This window comes from Aotus nancymaae, unplaced genomic scaffold, assembly GCF_030222135.1.
Source record: "Aotus nancymaae isolate 86718 unplaced genomic scaffold, 86718_ANA_hifiasm-v0.15.2.pri h1tg000016l, whole genome shotgun sequence".
Taxonomy (NCBI): domain Eukaryota; kingdom Metazoa; phylum Chordata; class Mammalia; order Primates; family Aotidae; genus Aotus; species Aotus nancymaae.
The window spans coordinates 42,797,469-42,817,616 of record NW_026988428.1 but is presented as its reverse complement, the minus strand read 5'-3'; the positions used below and the strand labels follow the sequence as shown (position 1 = coordinate 42,817,616).

The following is a 20,148-nucleotide window of genomic DNA, read 5'->3' as shown; positions in this document are numbered from 1 at the left end:
CTACTGAAGGAAAGGGGAAAGAAGAAAGGCTACTTCTCTTTGTGATGCATTAGCATAAATGGCTGAACTTGAATTACTGGCAAATTGCTAAGATATGAGTAACCAAAAATTGCTTCTAAGTAAAAGTCAAATTATGTAAATATTTGTTTTATATGTCAATATAAAATAACCAATAAAACTACCTAAGTATGGATTATTAATTTAAAAATGAATTAGACCTGTACAAAATTTCACTCATCCTTGTTCTGGTATCAGGATTAATTTCTAACAGGTGTATTTACATCTTCTTTTAATCAGGAATAAAGATTTAACAAAAATAATAAAATGATGTTCTTCACTTTGCTAACATTTTATATTTTCAATACAAATAAGTTCTGGCATTATTCATAATAGAGAAAGAAAACTTGAAGAGTAGTTGAGTAAATTATGGTAATAAACTTAATGGCATTTTATGCAGGTATAAGATTATGTTTATGCGTAATAAGGAATAATATAAAGAAAAACTTCATTATGCTAAATGTAAAAGATACTAACTTTAAATCCACTGCATTAAAGCATCATGAATGTTTTAATGTTTATGTAAAGTTGACAAGATTTCTATTGTTTTCTATCTTCCATTTTAGGCATATAGTTATGAATTATAATGTGTAATGTAGACCAAAAGAAAATATATATTATTTGAACTAATTGGTTAGCTAATAACATTTGTTTAAATATATTTTAACCTAATTCACATTTTCTGAGTAAGTTGGAGTAGCATTTTTTAAAAAATATGTTTAGTTTAAGGTCTCTTTCTAATGAAGCTGTGTTATATTTAATTTAGCGGGAATTTTTATGGCCTACAATAGCACATGAAGTTTTTATTTACATGAAGAAAAGATGAGCACTTTTTAATGAGTAGAGCCACTTCTAGAATAACTATGAAATTATTCCACTGGAAATAGTGCATTCTCTATTCAGCCTTCATGCTGCAAAAAAAAACAAGTTGAATAATAAAAACCCTACCCAAAATACCCCATAGTTAATAGACATACTTTAAATTTACCTACTGAGGACCACAAAAATCAACTTTTATATCACTCCAAGTAAATGCAAATCTATATTCCTAAGCACTCCAGTTAAACAGTAAAAGACCAAGCAGAGCTACCAAATATTCATTACAGAAAACAAAGCCCATGAAGAGTGTAATTATTTTGTTCTTTCCTTAAATCTCCTTGCCAAGAATCTGAACTGGATTAAGTATTCAACGACAAGAGATTAAAGATGTATATCCCTGTAGCTAACACTGCACACATCTCCACATAATCACTGGGATTAACTTTCCAAGGAAGTAGATCAAAGCTTTATTTCCTTGTGGGTATCCGATAATAAAAGCCAAAGCTGAATCAAACTCTCATCACTTTTGCATCTATCCTTAAGCTACTGGTTCAAGAATAATCAGAATATGTAAAAGATAAGATCAGTGACAAGAAAAGAAAATGAAAAACCCACCCTATTTCACATTTAACAGTGATAATACTAAACAGGTAAAATGAAAAATAAAAAGGAAATTACTTGAAATTTTCAGAGCATAATAGTAATAGTAGAGACATAATAAGCCCCTATAAAAGGCGAGTGAACATTTACTGATATCACAATATATACCTACGTAAGCTAAAAATAAATCAGCCCAGCTATTTTATGTCAAATCTTGACAATTAATTGTGATGAATCATTGTAATTAGCATCTTTAGCTGCAGAAAGTTTGTTGCAAACTAGATAATACAGTGTTTTTAGTTCCAGCCCATGTTAGGAAAATTGGCTGCTAAATTGAAGAACTCAAATTTTCTCTACAAATTAATTGACTTATTGTACTTATTAATAAAAAATTTGGGTCTTTTAAAAATAAATAAATAAAAACATATAGCCAAGCTGTGGAGTAGTTTACTTTAACTGTGTATTCCTGGATACTGCTTCTTCCCTAGTGCTTGAGAGAGATCCATAGAGAATCATAGGGAGCGAATGTGGATTTTTCTTACAAATATTTCTATATTTCTACCAGAAAAAACTTTGGAGCTCTCTGCTATTTATTACATCATAAACATTAAGCCACATTTGATGAATCAGCCTTCTGTTACATTTTAAGAAATAGATTTATTTTTTCATTGTTTCAATTTCCTTACTTGAAATACCTTTATCAGCAACATTTGTGAGCAATAACAAAAATAAACCAATATGAAGAGACAGAAATATTCCAAGAAGGAACTCATAGAGAGACAGTTATTTCCTCTGGGCATGTTTAAAGATTTCGAATCTTCAGAAGATTTATCTCTTGCATAGACTAAACAGTCTAACTTAGGAAAAATGACTTGGGCTTTAAAAAATCTCTAACGCTTAGAGACATTAGGACCAACATCTATGCAATTAAATGACCTCAAGACAGAACAGAAAATCTTCCAAATGTTGGCTGTATTTTTATCTCAATTTAATTAAAAGACATTTTAAAAAGCTATCAATAAAAAATCATTTTGTATGAAAAATAATTTTTTAATAATTCTATTGTAATGGTCCTTCATAACCATGTAATCAAACTTTTCAGTAACACCAAGGATATCCAGAAAAGTTAGTCACTCAATTACCTCTTTTCTGCCATATGTTAATTATGTAATACATAGTTATTTTATATTTTCAAATATCTAATTAGTGATAGTGTTTACTTTTCCCTCATATTAATCATTCCATTATGTTACTCAATTTAAATATGTCTAAAATTAATATTTCTATAGAAAAATAATATATCTTTTTTTCTGGAGGTATATTAACTCTCATGCAATGAGGAGCATACAAAAATTTCCTTTTCTCATAAACCTAAGAGAAAAATGTGATCTAATTCTATATCTTAGAAAACAATCTCATATTGCTGTAAATTATAACTGCTGGGCTAGGGACAATATAAAGAGAAATTTATTTGTGACAATGTTAAGCTCTTTTTTTTTTTTGAGACGGAGTCTCACTCTGTGGCCCATACTGGAGTGCAGTGGCACAATCCCGGCTCACTGCAATCTCCGCCTCCTGGGTTCATGCAATTTTCCTGCCTCAGCCTCCAAGCTGGGACTACAGGCATGCGCCAACATGCCCAGCTAATTTTTGTATTTTTAATGGAGACGACGTTTCGCCATGTTTGTCAGGCAGGAATCCAACTCCCGACCTCAAGTGATCCACCCGCCTTGGCCTCCCAAAGTGATTAAAGGTGTGAGCCACCACGCTCAGCTGTAACTCTTATAATAAGAAAAAATACATAATCAGTGGATGGTTCATGATTTCTCAAATTACAACTTAATAATTGAATGTATTCGATCAGATTTTTACATGATGAGCCAAACTGCACAAGGTGATGGAGGAAAACTAGCTTCCAGCGAGCATGTCGGTTCCTAAGTTTAACCACATGATCATGAAATCATGAGCTGATCTCTGGGAAAGTAAATCATTCAATTTCTCAGTAGATACAAAAGAAAGGAAGCATTTGGCTTCTATCTAGGGTTTGATTCATGTCTTATGTCTCTGTTGGGGTAACTTGCTGGAAAATAAGAACTTTAAAAAAGGCAATCATCTAGAACTAGGCCAATGCGCAAGAAAAATGAAACAAAATTGATGGTAGAATTTCTTGCTTCTTGTTGGGTGATGGGAGAAATGCAACTGGGCAATTAAAAGCCACAAAGTCTACAGACACACCATCACTTATGTTGGCAGTTTGCAATCGGGCATTCATGCTTTCTTTAGCCACTATCTACCCTCCTTCTAATCTAGATTATACAAAGAAAATAGTAAAGCCAGAGAACATCTCTCCAGAAAGAAAAAGAAGTTTTCCTGTCACTAAGATCAGGTCTCTGTAATAATAGAGTTCAACAACGATAATCACATGAAGGACAGATTTCAATTAATGACAAATCCTACTAGCAACAACACCAACAGAACCAATATTGACAGCTACCTGTTATTGAGGTTTCACTCTATCCAGCACACTGAGCTAAGCTTTCTCCTCCATTATCTCATTTCACCAACAGTCAATGCTTTGAAGTGCAAATCATATAATTTCTCTTTAGAGCAGAATATTAAGAGACTTTGTATAGTTAGACAACTTCCCAATATTATAGCTGATATTTAAATGGAGACCATTGAACCCGGAGATTCAACACTTTTGTCATTGAGCTACACTGTCTCTGAAAGCAGTCACTATCAATTCCATAAAACTAGTGGGACACTAAAATGAGCACTTGTAGATTTTGCCATAAGATTCTGTTAATTGTTTCCTCAGCTTTATAAACTACAGACACACACACACACACACACACACACACTTAATTTTGTGTATTAATTTTTGTTGGATTATTCATTGCACCTTTTGGATAGGTCCTCTTGGATTCATAGTCTAATTCCCTTATGTATTTAAAAGAAAATTTTCTTTGTGATAATCACTTTTATGTTATTCAAAGCAATGCTTCCAAGTCCCTCTTTTCACATTGCCTTTTCCCATTTTCCAAATCAGTTCACCTTTGTGTATGCCCTTATAACCGTGTCATTAGATATAATAATGATTGATCTATCCTCCTTCCAGCCTTTAGCCATCTGTGCAACAAAACTTTCAACCAAGACATTTTAAGCATTAAACATATACTGGAGCTCTGTTCAATAGATCTTTCATAAATCCCCAGCCCCCAGCCCCAGAGAGTAAGAAAAGTCAGGTCATGAGCAGGAAGTAATGGAGACAAGGCAGTTTCTGAGCTGAAACTCAGACTCAAAGCTGGTTTATTGTTGTCATGACTACGAGTTCCACATGCCTAAAGTCACTGGTTTCTGAAAAGAATGATGCAGTGTCTAGCCTTACAGCTGGACATATAAACCAAATTAGTCTGCCATGCCTCTACCTGCTCTGTGGTTATTAGTGAAAAGAGCAATATATCACACAATCAGTCATGCAGCAGTTAAGCTCCACACACACTGCTTTTTCAGATCTGTAACTCATTTTTTTTCCAGCTCCCCAGAACAATAACTTCAAATCTGCAGGGAAAAATCAAAAAAATTTTGACAGATATTTTAGATTTTTGAATAGAAGATAAACCAAAAAGTAATTTATAGTGTTTCTTTGTACCACCTTCATATTAAATCATGCAAATAGTAAGATGATTTTATAAATTCTTTATAAAGGAGCTCAAAGCCTGACTGATTTGCAAAAGGCTTTAACAAAAGAGGGTGCTTCAGAAAGGAGAAGCCTAGTTTCCCTGCTCCAGATGTGAAATGAGAGCCTTGAGAGCTGGATTCTATTCCTTGCTCTCCAAGTGATTAATTGAATGTCCTAGGGGAAGTAATTTAACCCAGCCGTGTTAAAAGAAACTATGCATTCACCCACAAGAACAGAGTGTCTTAAGTCGAATCCACACCTGCACCACTGACATCACTGCCTCTTCTGAAGCACTATTAAGATGCCCTCTCTTGCTCATACCCCTCCTTCCAGTCTATGCTCATTTGTCTCCACCTCCTGCTTTAAACTCTTCCAGTCTTATCAAGCTCATAAATATTTTAGATTCCCTGCCTCCTTCCCCCACCTCGTTCTGTTATATCTCTGGTGTCTACTAAAAGAAAGCTCAAAACTGTAAAAGGTTCAGTCTGTCTTTGGCATCTCATTCTCCTGGCCCCAACCCACTTGGGGCTCCTCTTTCATGTGCTTGGCATATTCATGCTGTCCTCATGACTGTTGGGACCTGTCTCAATCTATAGTATCCAACTTGGACTTGCCCTCACTAAGCAGGTATCTGTGTTGTAAAACTTTCCTATATGTTCTCTCCTGTCTCCTGTCAATGGTCAGTTTTAATCATTTCTCCCTATTTAATATGCTTTGTATGGCCAGTTCCTCCTAGGTGGAAACAGATATGAGGAATGATAGCAGAAACTGTTGCTCCAATGAGCAGTCAAAGGCAGCAAGACTGGAAGCGAGTTGTTTCTTAGGCAGGAACACATAAAATTAGGGGTAGATGAGTGGGTGCTCCCCATACTATAGTATAATCTCATGTTGATAATAAATTTAATATGCTAATTCGTTACCCTTTGCAGATAATATACTCACACTTTAGAGGAGCCATCAGCTCATACTACGAGAATGAGTATAGTGATAGAAATTTCAAGTATTATGACAGCCAGTGAGTGAGATGTTTTTGAGCCTGGAAAGTTGTTTCTTGGGCACTTGGTTCTTAGATATTTGGATTGCGTAAAGCCTATGAATATTTGAATCCAGGTGAGGCAGAATTATTTGCAAATGAGAAGAATGCAGGATATAAGACAATTATAAATCACTGTGCAATTGCATGGAGTCAGCCAAAATATGAGTTCAAACTATATCTCGTAGTATAATCCATAAAGTCTATTAGAGAACATTAGGTACCTGTTCTTTGGCCAGTGGCACAGCATAGACCACTATATCCTTTGAGGATCCCTATACATTGTTGATCACATAGTATTCAGGATATTTTGCTAGATTTATTTTCATATTAGAAAAACTTTTCATTAAGATGCACAATGACCCATCTGATTTAGATTTTTTCCCCAAGTACTAAGAAACAACTTTCATTTAAATAACAATCTTACGATGTCTCCAGGCAACTGCAGCACATGTTTGGTTATTGATGGTCCTGTAGAGCTTTAGTCAGTTATAGAACTCTTGAGAATATATTTGTTTCAGCAGCTTGCCTTTCCACACAAAGATAAAGATCTTGAAAAGTGTATACAAAGTTGTTAATATCTAGTTAGATGACTGGTTGTATACTTCTCAATATAAATGTGAACACACATATTTGAAAAATCTGCCTTTATGACATTAAAAATACAATTAGATTTTATTTGAAATAATTGAAAGCTAATTGAGAAACAATTCTTAACTCATTTTCCTTATGTGTCACTTAAGTAATGTTTCTTAATGAAAGAATATTTATTCTTAACATTAATTACCTGAATTATGGCCTTAAGCATGCTTTTGGAAGATGGCTGGGTCAAAGAGGTGGCCAGAGTTGAGGAGCACAGTAGTAAGGAAACATACCTGCAAGCATCAGAAACATTTTGATGTCTACTTTCACTGACAGAAAACGAACAAACAAAAGTCAATAATTATTTAACTCATTTTTTTTAAACATGTTTAGGTTAGGTGAAATTTCTGCTAAAGAATGAGAACATACATCATTTCATCACCAATATCAGAATCGATACACCACCCACATCAGCATCCTCAGACATGCAAAGGGCTTCTGGTACTCCATAGCTGTGCAAACACAGAAGCTGTAATTCCTTGGTCCCTTCTACCAACTGAATCATTAGGACTACAGTCCTGCAAGGCAAATACCTTGAGGCACGCAACTGTCCTTCAGCTTCATGACCTCTCTTTTTGTGTCAATGCAGGAGTAAGAAGGTCGAGTGGTCTGAATAATGTTCCATAAACTTCCATCCCCTGTTTTTCCACATGACTACCTTCCTTCCTGGTCACTATGGATTTTATCTGTGATGTGTAGTATCTGATTCTTGTATACAATACCATGAGAAATTCGTATACAATACCATTTGTATACAATACCATGAGAAATATGTGCAAGTCACTATTAACACCTGAGTAATCCACATACCTCAAAATGTTTCTCTCTTTTCCACCATGGTCAATTAACCCTCCATTCCAACAATCTCTGTACCCAAGAGAGCAGAAAGAAGCATATTTTACACACCAGACTTAGGCTCCACACAACCATCCTCCCGTTTTCATCAAGAAACTGTGATCTAGCTTTATTGTTGCTGCTATAGTTGGTTTCTCGTAGCTCCTTTTTTTCTTAAGGTCTCCAACACAGTTTTAAAGAGAACAGAGCCAGAAATTTTAAGCACTACCTCGAGGCACCCAATTGTCCTTCAACTTCATGTTCAATACTCAAGCGACTGCTTCTCAAATCTCCCTCTGATTACACTGAAAGTTGTTTCTCAACAGCTGAAGGATTGTACTCTTCTTATGCCAACCTAAACAAAGCCAGTCATTTATTTTTCCTGTCAAACTCTACCAGCCCCAAGATATGTGATATGAACCTAAACTGCAGGGTACGCAGCTTAGACCTCAATTTAAGAACCTAATATGACAGGAAGGATTAATTGCACCTAAGTGGAATGGAAAGAACATCAGAATTAAGAGTCAAAAAACCTGGTCTTCCTCTGCCAATTCTGCCCATAATTCTGCATTCGAGCCAATTCACCTCCCTATCTCTGCTTCTTAATCCAAAACTGAGACTTTTGTCTAAAACCTTCAAAATGTTTTGAATCAAATGAATTATTTAGAAAATGAAGGTAGAAAAATGTCTTGCCTATCTCAGAGGATTCACTAAAGTATCAGATGAATTAACTGTGTGACAACTACAAAAGTTAATGAGCATCTTGTGACCTCTGATCACACACTTGGAAAAAGGGGGAAGATGGCACCAAGCTAGATGTTGGCTAAGGTTTCTTCCCAACTCTCAATTCTGTGGTTCAATTAAAGTAATAAATACGCAAGCTCTTTGAAATTTATACTATTATTAAAAATATGCATAGCATGTTTTTATTTTGAATTGACCATCTGAAAAATTATCAATGTGAGCATAAACTAAATTTTCAGCATTTAAGGTATATTTTTTAAATTTCTGAAATAATAAATTATATGATATTCCATAAAGTATATTATTCCCATTTTAGAGAAATGAAAGTATAAAATTATCTGTTTTCATAATCCTCTGATTCTCACAGAGAAGATGTAAACCTACTACCATTTAATATATAGAGAGTACTTCACATTTTCAAGACTTTTAATTGGATACTCTTCACATAAACCTGAAGAGTCAAGAGTTAGTCACCCTCACTTAATAGATGAGGAAAGTAGAATAGAGGAAGTCAGGGGGGAATTGTCCAACATCATGAGGCATTTTAGTAGAAGTCAAGATTCCAGAAGGATGCAGACTCTCAGGATTGTGCTTCAAGCCAGATCAGTGATTCCTACCACAAATCATTGTACTTCAGCCTTCTCCTATCACCCAACACAAAGATACAAAGAAACGAACCACTGCCCTAATGTTTAAAATGTAATATCTCACTTTGTTCCTACGTATAAATATAAGATATCAGTGTTATCCATTCATTTGCATTTAAAATTAAACTTTAGTTCTGAAGTTAATTTAAAATTTTAGTTTAAAACCTGCTGTCTTTATGGAGCTGGTTTGTTAAGCACAGTGCAAGAGATATACTTAAGATTCTAATTTTTAAAATTGTTTTCCACTTTCTTATAATTCTGCTTCATGGAGGGAAGTTTGGGATTGTTCTATTTGGATTTAAGTTGCTTAGTTTAGTTTTGTTTTTTAATAGTTGGAGAGATTGGGAAAAGTGTTTGCCTTGCCACTGGATCTGGCAGGCTCTTGTCTTTTCTAGTCACTTTCAGTCAATAAATAGTCCTATGATCGCATTACATTGCCAACACAATCTCGAGGCAGTAGTTTTAGGTTATCTAGTTCCAGATAATAATCAGAATTATGAGCACCAGTAGTTGGCCATCATCTCCCTCCTTCCAGCCAAGGTTTTCTAGAATGGGGACAGAACAAGAGTAACAAGCAGCAAGAGAGAACTCTTATGCGGCTAGTACGTGGCCCCACTCTTTGGGACTGGCAGAAGTGTAAAGCTGGGTCTGAGAAGTGCTTCCAGCCTTTAGAGGTTCTCACACACGGTCCCTTGTGTTGATTAGGAGAGGGTAATTATGCTCTGATAACAATAACCCCTAAGAATCACTGGCTCAAAACAACAAAGTTTATCTTCTATTGACTCAACATGTGCCTCCAGGGTGGCAGGCAGTCTGTGCTTACTGTAGTCATTCAGAGACTTATGCTAATCAGGATTCCACCTCACAGGACATGATTCTAAGATCACAGTGGCAGAGAAAAGAGCATGGTGTACATGTGCTGGCTCTCACATGAAAGATGAACGCCACCTCTGCTCACCTTCCATTAGCCATGCTGAGTTCACTAGGGCAGAGATTTATAATTCTCCTGAAAGGCTGGGCACTGAATACAGGCAAACAGCGTTGCAGACTACCACCAGTATGGCTTCAACTCCAATGATACAGGACATTTTCTTCAGCTAGACATTATGATCTTCTCTACAATTCTGATTTCCCAATGCCCATCCTCTGTAAACTCTCACTTTTCTGTTTTTTTCAGCCTCTGAGAGTAACAACTCTAGGCCAAAATTCCTATCATGGACTCTTTACCTATGACCTGGATTTCATGTGCCTTTGGTCAGCCCTCTTAAGAGGACTACACTGATTCACCAAATAGCAGCAAATTTCTCTCTCAGTCTGTCCTGATGGTATGAGAACTCACCAGGCAGCCAGCAGCACAAATACCCCCACAACTTCGGGTGATACTGAAGTTCTTATCTATCCCACCTTGAGTGGGAGATGCAAATTCACAAGGCAACAGTTCTCCCCAATAACATTTCCTTGGAAATTTCCTGGAAATTCTTTTCTTTAGACTTTCTCTAGACTTCTGTATTCTTAAAGCATCAGACGAGATTAGAAGTTATGGAACTAATTCTTGATAGTTTTCTTTGACATTGCTGTGTATGGTCTGTCACTCATTGAGTATCTGCTATCCATCTACCATGTCCTGGCTTCTCTGTCAAAATTTCCAAATTAACAGTCTACCCTGCCCTTTTATCTTTATCACAGAGGCTTTATGGCTCAAAATAATTATTGATGATCATGTCTGAACTATAATATCCCTCCACTCTATTTCAGGCAAAATTCCTACAGCACCCATCTGTCCACGAGTGTGGACATTTGTCCCAGTTGAGGTCGATCATGGTATCTGATTCCCCCGGTCTTAATGAGTGGTTGAGGGATAAACATGTGACCTGGCCAATGTGAAGCAGGGCTCTTTTTTTGTTGAAGGGAAAGGAGAAATGTTTTTCTTCCTCTTCAGCTGTCTAAAGAAGGAAGAACATCTACTTCTGCATGGGAAGGCTGTGTTGGAGGGAACACAGCTACCAGGCCTCCATACTACAGGAGAAATGGCTACTCTAACTAGTCAGAGCTTGAGGCTCACCGGGCCATGGGGTCAGATTACTAATCTTACATATAAGTGGCCAGGCAGAGTGGCTCATACCTATAATCCCAGCACTTTGAGAGGCCAACATGGGAGGATCACCTGAGGTCAGGAGTTTGAGACCAGCCTGGCCAACATGGTGAAACTCATTCTCTATTAAAAATACAAAAATTAGCAGGGTGTGGTGGCAGGCATCTGTAATCCCAGTCACTCAGGAGGCTGAGGAACGAGAATTGCTTGAACTCGGGAGGTGGAGATTGCAGTGAGCTGAGGTCGTGCCACTGCACTCCAACCTTGGGGACAAGAGCAAGGTTTCATCTCAAAAAATAAAAATAAAAACAGTAAGTAATAGATTGTTGCACCTTGTCATGTTTTCTGTCTTCCAGATATCTAAGAAACATAATGGTCTCTTTTTCTTCTTTGCTGCCATGCAAAATTAGGGTCCATAAGATCTAATTTCTAGAGATAAGACTAACAAAAATGTCTCTCTCTTTTTCTCATTGCTATTAGCCAAGAAGTGCATGCTGTGAAGCTGGATAGACAGGTAGATTGTTAATTATGAAGAAGCATAGGTGGTTCTGGACTAAATTTGAGGAAGGAGTAAACCTGTTCTATAATCAGTCCATTGTTTTGCAGTGGTTGACTTTATGCACTGATCCCAGTTATTCTAACAGTTGTTACCATTTATTTTCTTTCAAGTAGAACCAAGAAGTTAGGAGGTATGAGTAATTGGCTTAAAGCACCAGAAAATTTGTTAACTAGAACTGGAAGAGAAAGACTACTTTCTTTTTGAACTATGAAACTGGAGGAATGTTGAGTCTGGAGTTCCACCACACACAGAGACAGCCCATCTGCATCAGTAAAAAGTAAAGCCAACCCACAAATAAAGGCAGAGAGCCTCGAAGGTGATGGCCTCCAAGGCCTTCATCACCTCTAAGGCCATCTCCGTGCCTCTACAGCCTGCATTTGTGTTACAAGAACCAATAAACCATCTTTGTTTGCCCATGCTAACTTGAATTGGGCTTTGATATCAGCAACTGAAAAAAAAAATCCTGATTGATACAATTCCTGACTGCTTCTTAAGACTACTGACCCCTTCCTCTGTATCCTTTCAGCAGCCTATTCCATTGGCCCAGTGCACTGGAGATCTAATAGCAGTATAGCAGTATCGTTTAAAGCCAAACTATACTGGGAAGGACATGTACTCACCTCTGCCAAATACATGTTTACTGACATTTCCTAACAAGTAATAAGATAGAATAAGTAGATGTACATACTTAGGAAAATAAAATGGAAATGCACAGGGAAGTCTACTCATCCAGTCCATAGCTGTGGCCCCTATCCCCAGCACTCAACAGTATTTGGCTCCATTGTTCCCTTTATCACATTCGCTTCTTGAAAAAAAATCTTTATGGTTCATGTCAGCTCTTAAAAGTAAAGCCAAAGACCGTATTTATACTAAAGCATCTTTTTCTAAAGATTCAAGTGCAGGGGGAGAAATCTTAATATAAGTAAGGGAAGAATCATATGGATCTTTATTTACCAGAGAGAATTATTTTATAACTCATTCAGAATGTTCTTACCTTCCTTACGCTACAGATCCCAGTGTAAAATCACAAAACCATTATATTTGGTAAAGGAAATGAGGAATTGTAAGGGTTGTTAGCATGTTGGGTTTTTATCAAAAGGAAAACCTGCATAAAGTTATATAGCATGGATCCTTCTGTAGTTATGATGCACTGAGAAAACAGGTAGTAACTGGAGGTCCAACCTGGTACTAGCGAAACACAAAGCAGGACAGAGATACTCCAGGACATAGTGATTTTATTTTAAAATAGATGTTTGAATGTGGGAGAGGCAATGAATAAAGTGGTTTCTGTAGCTCTATTTCTTTATTTTTATATTAGCTAAAGATTCTGTTTATATACATAAAGTATATAAAGGAGGCAACAGCTACAATGCTTTGATTCTTTGGCAAAAACTACCCAGAGTGCAAAAGCACCCTGTAAAAAATGCCTTACCTGTGGGTTGCAAGTGCTTACTTTACCACAGGACAAGAATGAAAAGATAAATAAGTAATGTGCATATAACATATAATGATATTCTAATGAATGTATTTCCCTCAAGGCTCTTTTAAGCACCTGTTGCTGTACAGTGTATGTTTCTTTGTTCTGGGTGCACTAAAAGAGTAAATCATTTAAGGGGACTGAATCGAAAGTTTGCAGTATTTTATAACAGCATGTACTATAAAGATGCCAAGGCATATTACTGAAGGAACAAAGATGTTTATTTTGTAAGAAGGAAAGAGCACCTAGGCTATTGGAGACAGCAGTAATCTGACACGTAGTAAGGCTGTCCTCTTGACCCTGTTCTCTACCCATGGCTCTCTCTCTGTGATTATACTGGCATGTGTGTTTTCAGACACAGCAGAAGGTGGGAAGGAACCTGCTGGAATTTCAGGTCCACTAGTACAAAATGGGGCCTAGTCTGTGTCACAGCCTTCAAATTGTGCGGTGAAAAATTATGCATATTTTTGAGTCACTTGATTTTTAAAAAGGTAAAGATAAAATGATTCAGTTTTAAAATATTCTTTGTAATTCCTACTTTTTATGAAATACATTCTTATCTATAGAAACAAGACATGGAGGTAAGGGGTCATTTAAAGTTGTTTAAAAGATGGACTGCTCAGAAACATTCTAAGACCAATAGGGCTAGCTTCAGTAAAAGAGAAAAATAAATCCTAAAAATGTTAACAGATTTTAACTTGGGTTCTAAGTTAAGACAACAGAATATTAAACATCTTATAATATTTATCAGATCATTATTAGAATTAAGACCTCAGAAAGACAGAAACTCTATATAAATATGTGAGCAGGTTGTGGGTACTTCAGTACCCACAGGTTAAGTTTGTTTTTTCTTTTTTGTCTTTCTTAGCACCAGCAGAAGAGAGAAAATTGCACTGAATTTGTACCCTAATCCAACCTAATTCCCTTTCTTTACCAGTAAACTGTATTAATTGGTTTTCTGAAACCTAAATATTAGGACTACCAAGTGGAAAATAATTTGTCGTAAGCCTTCTAAACACTGGGATTGTCTCTAAGGCTTTTTCTTGCAGGAGGAAGAGCATCCACGAGACTTTGCACTCTGAACACAACCTGTAAAATTACCCTGTCCTGGCCAATGTCAGAGGGACAATCAGCAAGTGGTTATGATTATCAACAAGAAATAAACAATGAATAAATTAGAGCCCACAATATTAATCAGTCTTACAGCAAATACACTGCACTTTGCCACTCTAAGACGGCGCTCTTTCTCTTATGGATGAATTCACAACTACAGCTTTAAAGGAAGAGTCTGGAGAAGCATAGTAGCTTCTGGGGCCTCTCCTCTTAGGTGAAGCTTTCCATACACTTACATGTTAGATATTCGAAAGAGAAAAAAGGAAGTGACAGAGTATGAATAATCCTGGCGGAGATTTTCCTGTGGCCCCCAAATTTTGTAAATACAACAAAATTGTTTTGAAAACAGTAGCAGCAATTAAAAGCCCCAACCAAAATAATTTTTTTTTTTTTTTTTTTTTTCTGAGACAGAGTTTCGCTCTTGTTACCCAGGCTGGAGTGCAATGGCGCGATCTTGGCTCACCGCCACCTCTGCCTCCTGGGTTCAAGCAATTCTCCTGCCTCAGCCTTCCAAGTAGCTGGGACTACAGGCGCAAGCCACTATGCCCAGCTAATTTTTGTATTTTTAGTAGAGACGGGGTTTCACCATGTTGACCAGGATGGTCTCGATCTCTTGACCTCGTGATCCACCCGCCTTGGCCTCCCAAAGTGCTGGGATTATAGGCGTGAGCCACCGCGCCCGGCCCCAAAATCATTTTTGACAAGGAATCATTTCAAAATATATCTGTTATTGATGAACAGTGCTCATTTTAAAAATTGTTACAAAATTTTAATTAAAATAACATACAAACTTCTGTGCAATAGGATAAATAGTAGGTTTCATTTGATCAATGCCTGTTATACATCAGACACTGCACTAGAAACTTTGTAGGAGCTATCTTAATCCTTGTAAGAATTCTATAAGCAACTGCTATTTTGCCCATTTTATAAATAATGAAACCAAGAACCTACCATGTTAAATAGATCCCCCAATATCAAGTATCCAGTGAGCTATGAATATTTAAGCTTAGAATGCTTGAATTTCAAATCTTGTAATATTAATTTTTTTCTTTTCTTTTCTTTTTTTTTTTGAGACAGAGTCTCATTCTGCCACCCAGGCTAGAGTGCAGTGGTCTGATCTCAGCTCACTGCAACCTCTGCCTCCTGGGTTCAAGTGATTCTCCTGCCTCAGCCTCCCCAGTAGCTGGGATTACAGGCACCTGCCACTACATCCAGTTAAATTTTTGTATTTATAGTACAGACGGGGTTTCATCATGTTAGCCAGGCTTTTCTTGAACTCCTGACCTCATGATTCACCTGCCTCGGCCTCCCAAAGTGCTGAGATTACAGGTATGAGCCACCAAGCTCAGCCATTAATTTTTACTATTATTTATATCTCAGAGGTTAAGAACATAATACGCCTTTTTTTGTTGTTTTTTTTGAGATAGAGTTTCACTCTTGTCACCCAGGCTGGAGTGCAATGGTGCAATCTCCGTTCACTGCAAACTCTGCCTCCTGGGTTCAAGTAATTCTCCTGCCTCAGCCTCCCAAGCAGCTGAGATTACAGGTGTGCACTATCATGCCTGGCTAACTTTTGTATTATTAGTAGAGACAGGGTTTCACCATGTTGGCCAAGCTGGTGTCAAACTCCTGACCTCAGGTGATCCGCCCACCTCGGCCTCCCAAAGTGCTGGGATTACAGGTGTGAGCCACTGTACCCAGCCAATAACGTGCTATTTTCAATGAAATATTTTTTTCAAGGAACCTGTTAAAGAAACTATTTTCCATCTACAGATGTGAAGAAAGGATCTCTTCTTTGCTTCTTGGGGTTCCAATGTCCGTGTCCACACTTACCTAATACTTCTCAGTGCACTAACCTCCCTGAAGGTGCAACCAGATGGCTCAGCAGCGGTAGTTCAGGCCAGTTGCCTTCACTAGTCCGTCATACAGATTTCTTCAGTGAACACTCCTTCTCCCACCCTGGAAAAAATAAGAAAGTTAAAACATAGCCTAAATATTACTAAAGTTTTATATGGTGTAATATTTTTCAAACATTTATGAGTATATTTTTTCTCATAATTTTTCCCTGTACATATTATAGCCTAAGAATAGTATAAAGAAACTTTTGAGAATCACGATTATATATTTCATTTATTCTCACAATACAGTGAGAATATGGCAATAACTCTTAATGAACTGAGCAACATCAGAGGCAGATGCCATTTTAGTCAGTTTGGAAATGAATGCTTGAATGTTCACAGGTAGTTCCAGAGCTTGATATTCAGCTCCTTGACTGCATACATAGTAATGGTATCTTGTTCCTAGGTTACACAACAGTGACAAATTTCAGTGCAGCTGAGTCATTTCCTTTAGGATTGGAACAGATTACTTTCTCTTTGGTTAAGCACAGGTATATTAATGTGTTTGAATTGGTAACAAGGTTTTATTAGATATAAAGGTGATGAAAGAGAGAGAAACAGACAGAGAAAGAGAGAGAGATGCTGACACTGTGAGAGGATGAGGAAACACGACTGATAAAGGACCACAGATTCGTATTTCAAATCCAGAGTTCATTCTGAATGGGTTTCATGCTCACTAAATGGTAAATACATTATTTGCTAACACTTGAACTTAGCAGTTTTCTCTTTTTTTTTTCTTTTTTTTTTTTTGAGAATTTGAATTTGACTAAATCAAATGCACTTATAATGGGGTTCCATCATGTTAATATAACAATTATTAGAGTACATGGAGAGAAAAATATTTCTTGGATTATTCTCAGTGGTTACTAAAGAGTCAATGTCACAGGAAATCCACTGTGGCCAGGACCCCACTGGACTAGTTTCTCAGGGATGCTGCAGCACAGTGCCACAAAAAGGAGCATTGAAACAACAGACATGTATTCTCTCACAGCTCTGGAGCCTAGAAGTCCAAAGCCAAGTTGCCAGCAGGGCCACGCTTCCCTCCGAAGACTGAGGGGAGATGACTTCTTGCTTTTCCCAGCTTCCAATGGTCCAGTCTTTCCTTGCCTTTGGCAGTTCGCTTCCAGCCTTTGCCTCCTTCTTCCTGTGGCCTTCTTCCCTGTGCATGTGTGTCTGTGTTCTGTACCCTAAGGACACCGTGAGTCACTGGATTTAAGTGGCCTTAGCCCACCGTAAATCTGGGATGATTTCATCTGGAATCCTTAACTAATGTTATCTGTAAATACCTTACTTCTAAATAAAGTCACATTCTGAGGTTCTGAGTGAACATAAATTTTGGGGGACACCATTCAACCCACCACACATCCTCAGACATAAGCAGAAGACACAGGCCCTCACACTGTCTCCCACTCTTCAGACAGCTTCACAGATCACAAACACAAAAATATGGCCACACACGCCAGGGGCACAAACGAAAATGAGTATGTACTAAAGAACGCATGAGCAGCTCTGTATCTCAGGGTGGGGCATTCAGCACCACCACAGCACAACCTAGAGATGTGAGCCTAAGCTATATAGCACAGCCTAGTAGATGTGAGCCTAAACATCTACTCTGTGACTCAAACAAATTAAGCCCCAAGGAAACGCTTTTCCTAATCTATTGCCCCATGTTCCTAGGACAGAAGGCATCTATCTACAAATGTCATGAGTATGTGGGTTGGCAGAGAGTGGTTCTAAATGCAAAAAGAGTGGCAAAAAAGTGTTTTGCAAGAAGTGGCAAAAAAACAGTTAAGAAAGAGAAGACAGAGTTTCCCCCAGGAGTAGGACCTAGACAGGCAGCAAATTCAGGTTCTCTGGCACCATAGTGGTAGTCACTGGCCCAAGTTAGAGGCCAACTGACAAGTCTTCCTGCATCAGTTTTGTTGACCTACAGAATGCTTCAGTATCCATATTGTTGTAGAATGTATAAAGAATGTCTTTCATGTTGGTTGGAATCTGGCATACCTAATTTAGGTATCTGGTCAAAAAGAATACATACTACAGCAGAAAAATATAAAAACAGTGAAGCTCAGATCTCAAGATAGAGATTTTGAAATTCTGACTAAATTACATATTCCAGTAATGGTGGATGAAGTTGGTCATTGTTTGTCACCCCAAAAAGGACAGATTTTTCTAGATATGACATTTGGTTTGGGAGGGCACACAAAAGCCATTCTACAGAAGGAGTCAGATATTGTTCTGATGCCTTGGATAGAGACCCGACAGCTTACGCATTAGCTCAACATTTGGAGCTGTCTCCTAAACAAATCCGAGCCATGCTGGGCCAGTTCAGCCAGGCAGAAGCCTTATTAATGAAAGCTGGAGTGAGGCCAGGAACTTTTGATGGAGTTCTTATGGATCTCGGGTGTTTCTACATGCAACTTGATACTCCTAAAAGAGGCTTTTCCCTTCAGAAAGATGGCCCCTTGGACATGAGGATGGATGGTGGCAGTTACCCCGACATGCCCACTGCTGCTGATGTTGTGAATGCTTTAAATCAACAGGCACTTGCATCTATCCTGAGAACATACCAGGAAGAAAAGCATGCCAAGAAAATCGCTTCAGCAATTGTTCAGGCATGCAGCGTCTACCCCATCACCAGAACCCAGCAGCTTGCCAGCATCGTCGCAGGTGCATTTTTCTCTCTCTGCTATTTATGCACGAAAAGACTTGCTACAGCAATCTACTCATATTGCCACCAAGACTTCCCAGGCTCTTCACATATTTGTGAACAATGAGCTCAATGAACTCTACACAGGACTGAAGACAGCTCAGAAGTTTCTGAGACCTGGTGATTGCCTTGTTGCCCTCTCCTTCCATTCACTAGAGGATCGCATCGTCAAAAGATTTTTGCTTGGAATAAGCATGAAAGAAAGATTTAACCTAAGGGTCAGACAGCAAGTGATGAAAACATCGCAATTGGGTTCAGATCACGGAAGCACAGAAGTCTCTATGAGAAGAGTTCCTTTAATGTGGGACTTGATACATAAGAAGGTACTTAATCCACAAGATCAAGATGTACAAGAAAACCCCAGAGGGCGCTCAGTCAAGCTTAGAGTGGCTATCAAATTATAAGTTATCATCCTCTTATTCTTCAATTATTTTCTCACAATTTATCTAATCTTTACTCATGTTATGTTCCTGAATGTCTTGATATAGATTTAAGTGTGGGACACTCTAAAAATTGATAACATTTAGCAATTTTTTCCTCAAAAAGAATCTGTAGGAAATATTAACATAACAGAGAAAGTTCCACTCAGGGAGCAGCAGCATCTCAAGACTGGAAAAATGTGTTAATCTTTGCATCATATTGGACTCTTGAAATGCAATCCTTCCTCTGGCCAGAAATTTTTTTTTAAAGAATACTATGTTGTGTTTATCTAAATATGTAAACTCAAGCTGTCAAAGAGAAAGATGTTATAATCATACCCGCATGTCCTAAATTTTGACTTTAGATATTCCAATTTGCAAAAGTCTTTCTCTGGCTCAAATAATGATGATTATGGAATAAATTTTCATATCCTTACTTGTGAATAATTACTATAGCTTTCTCAAATGCAGGCTTTTTGCAAATTTTAAAATATTAGTTTAAATATGTGTTATACTGATAAAATTTCATTTTTCAAATTATAGTATATTATTTTAAAGGGATTTTTCAGTATGATATGGGCATTTTGTTCATATATCACAAAGTAAAAATGTAAAACCCTTACAGAGAATTGTTTCACAAAATTTACATTTCATGTCAATTGTATTTATTTTAATAATAACTCACAATGCCTTTAGTAAATAATAAAGTCTTTTATTAGAGTCTTGTATTTTTTAATTGAGCTCATCAAAATAATTCAGCCAAGTCTACTTGAAATAGAAAACTATCTATTTGATATAGTAAAATCAATGCTCCCTTCATGT

The 20,148-nt window shown here is 37.3% G+C and overlaps 1 pseudogene; it reads left to right on the top strand.

Annotated features, from left to right (window-relative positions):
• The first annotated feature begins 18,131 nt into the window (after positions 1-18,131).
• LOC105729136 (12S rRNA N4-methylcytidine (m4C) methyltransferase-like) lies at positions 18,132-19,311 on the top strand (annotated as a pseudogene).
• The last annotated feature ends 837 nt before the right edge of the window (positions 19,312-20,148 follow it).